Below are 3,459 nucleotides of genomic sequence, written 5' to 3'. Positions count from 1 at the left end.
TATAATTTTTGTTACCAAATAGAATATTATATTAATTACAATGCGCTATCGAACATTCTCCATTATTTATTTATGCAATCGTGTGAATATTTTTTTTATTCGATTTTTATATTTTATATTTTAATTCTCCGCTTTATTAACATTCACATTATCTCGTACAATGTAAAAAAAAATAGCTACCTCGTACTTACCTTCATTAGAACATCCGACATTAAAGCATTTATCCCTTTCATCATCCGCAAAGATATTTTTAAAACATCTAATAATTAACAAAGCGGAAATGATCAATTACAAAGTTGGAAAAATCTGACTCACTCTTCATAACGTATCATCTTTCGAGTCGCGTTGTCAAAAATTTTATCACGATATTTAATATCACGATAACGTGGAACTTGAAAGAACGATTCGAGCGTGTGCTTCGATATTTCGTGCTTCCCGCGTAATGAATCAAAATGTTAAAACTTATGGAAGCACACTGACCCACATTTCGAAGAACAGCCGCTACTTTCACGTACATTATACTCCTTAAGATTCCTGGTAGAGAGCGGAAAATCTGAAAGAGGATAAAGGCGAAGACTGTGGAAAAACAGAGAGAGAGAGAGAGAGAGAAAGAGAGAGGATTGCACACTGTATATTTCTTTCCACCATTCTATTCAACGGCCTCCTCAACGTTTGTTAAATAAACTTTCCCCCTTGGCTGCGTGAAATATGAAAATACTGGAGGGCAAATACACATTCGCGAATTCTTTTTCGCCCTACATGCACGTACCTCGCGAGTCAATTTTCTCGTGTCCTTTGTTACACGTCCCGCAACCGACTCATCTCTCTTGCATATTCTTACTCAACTCTCGAATAGGAAGACAATTAGGGAACTGGTCGTGTTTTTAGATTATACTGAAATAACTTATAAGATGTTAAATAGGATGGAACGAAAACATTTTGTAACGTTATAACGAGTGTCGTTAAATTTTTATTTCAAGAAAGGTGTAACATTGTTTAAAAGATGTATATTTAATGCGTAAGATTTGAAAAATTTAATTCTAAAGTTCTTTTATGTGATTAAGGAAGATGATAAGAAAGAATATATAAATTTTGTAATTTAATATTTTTCGATATTATGTATATAACGTAAAAGTATTATTTATTCTTTTCTCGATACAAGTCTTGCCTTTTTGCTACGTTAATATCGAGCGTACAGTTACAATGAGAATATTAAAAGTGAAATTCACAATCGTGAAATAAAATGTTTAATCGTAAATAATTTCTCCAAGCAATTATATCGTTCGCGATATGCGAATATTAAAAAATAAAATATTCGGTTTATTAAAAATAATTCAATATAAGTGGAATAATTCGTGATTGAAAAATTGAATTCCTTGTCGAGCAATGGGAAAACCTATCTGTTCATACGCCGCATCATCAGATTACGGGATTAAGCAGATTCCCTTGAAAACTGTAGAAACTGCAAATTGTAATTCCAAAATTCGTTTCTATCCCATTTTCCAAGAATCTAGGCCCTGAACCAGCTGGCGATAAATTTTCCGATACTGCGATACTAGCCTCAAGCGTTAAGCTCGCGCTGTTTATCAGAGAAGCTCTCCACTGCTAACAAAGTTCCATCGGAAAGGAGTACAAACCATTTATGTAACACCAGGATACATAGCCTAGATAGCTGAGACATGTCTTAAGAACGTTTTAAAGACGTCTAGTAATTTTCCACTGACCTTTTAAAGACGTTTCCTGGACGTCAGACATTTCTATTGTGCTCGGATCTCTACGACTTAATTGTGTTCTTAAATTAGCGCAATTTTTTTCCCCTTCTTTTTTCTTCTTCTTTTTTTTGTATTGGATTTTGCTCAAAATTAGATTTCTCCTTTTTTGTAATTGGTTTGGTCCGTTTTGAAATATATGTTGGAAAGTACTGAATGAACTTTTTATTGAGCTTGTTGGGAAGACAGGCAATTACAATTACGAACCTAACAATGGGGTTAAAGAGGAGAAGATAGTGTATTGAATCACTTTTGTCTGTATTTTAATTCATTAAGAGAGAAAAATAAATGATAATTTACATCATAAAAGTAATTATTTATAATTCATATAGCACACAGAGATGTTTGATAACTTTCTGATATTTATGATATTTATTTATTTCGTTTATTATCGAAAGAAAATAATTATATATATTGTTCATTATATATTGTTATATAATTGATAATAATTACATTTAGAAATAATTATTAATGAAACATTGAAAATGGCCAAGTATATATTCAACTTTCTTCGGGTCACTGCAAAAAAACTATCCAACTTGATAACGATAAAATCATACATAAAATCAACATATATGTATAATGACATTATAAACTCATACGATATAATTCAATTGTAATATGCAGAAATTATATTAAATTCATCGCTAAAATTACCAACCCCAATTAAAACGACAAATTTTAGACATATAATTACAAAAAAAGCACTTACCTTCATTGAAATTAATATTAAATTTCATGTTCCTCGCCCCTTGGCATATTTTCAAATCGACAGTCCCAACATGAAAATATCGACAAATTTCATCTATCGGTTAAAATTTAAAGACTTAAAATAGTCTCCTCGCTTACTTATCCTTCTCCAGCTCGTCTTACGTCGCGTCACGTGTTCGATCGTCAAACGTATCCCGAGAAAATGTATCCAACCCGAATCCCGTCCGGCATCCGGAGTCGAAGCTGTCAATCGGTTTCGAATCTCGCGCCAATCGGAACCAGGCCACCACGAAAATAGTGGAGACGGAAAGATTTCCGTAAATCCTGAGCGAAACAGGGGGGGAGGTAAAAGGGGGAGATAGCGGTGACAGGCGAGCTGGCTGGCAGACAGGCAGGAAGGCTGGGAGGGAAGTAGGGCAGAGGGAGCAGGTTTTCGTTTGCGGTTGAAAGAGCTGCCAGTAAAGGGAAAAAGCCTCCCTCTCCTCCCCTTTCCCTCCATCCCTTGACTCTCTGTCCCCGTCCAACCTTCGCTCCCCGTGAGGGGTTGAAAACTCGCGCAGGCGTTCCCACCACCGTCCATCGTGGCGCCTCGGCGGCTCACCCCGCCAACGGTTCACCCCCCACCCGGTGCGCCGCTCACCCCCGAACCACAGCCAACTCGGCGCTGCTCGTTGCGCCTCGGTCAATCCGCGACTAGTATGGCGCTACGCGCTCCGACACGCCACCGTGTACGTAGCGTGCTTTCTTAATCGTGGGCCACCGATCGTGCACCGTGATTACACACACGCTGGCCGCGGGTGAAACACGCGCCAATCATTCCTCCTACCCCGATATAACAGAAGTGATTCGACCACGACCCGGCTTCCAATCCTTGTTCCCTTGTTCTCGGACCGGGTATAAAGAAGAGAAAGGAAGAGTGGGAATAGAAGAAAACTTACGCCTATTGTGAAGATTCTTGTTGTTCCGGATGTTCGTCCGA

This window comes from Apis dorsata, unplaced genomic scaffold (genome assembly GCF_000469605.1).
Source record: "Apis dorsata unplaced genomic scaffold, Apis dorsata 1.3 scaffold_133, whole genome shotgun sequence".
Lineage (NCBI taxonomy): Eukaryota > Metazoa > Arthropoda > Insecta > Hymenoptera > Apidae > Apis > Apis dorsata.
This window is presented reverse-complemented; position numbering follows the sequence as displayed.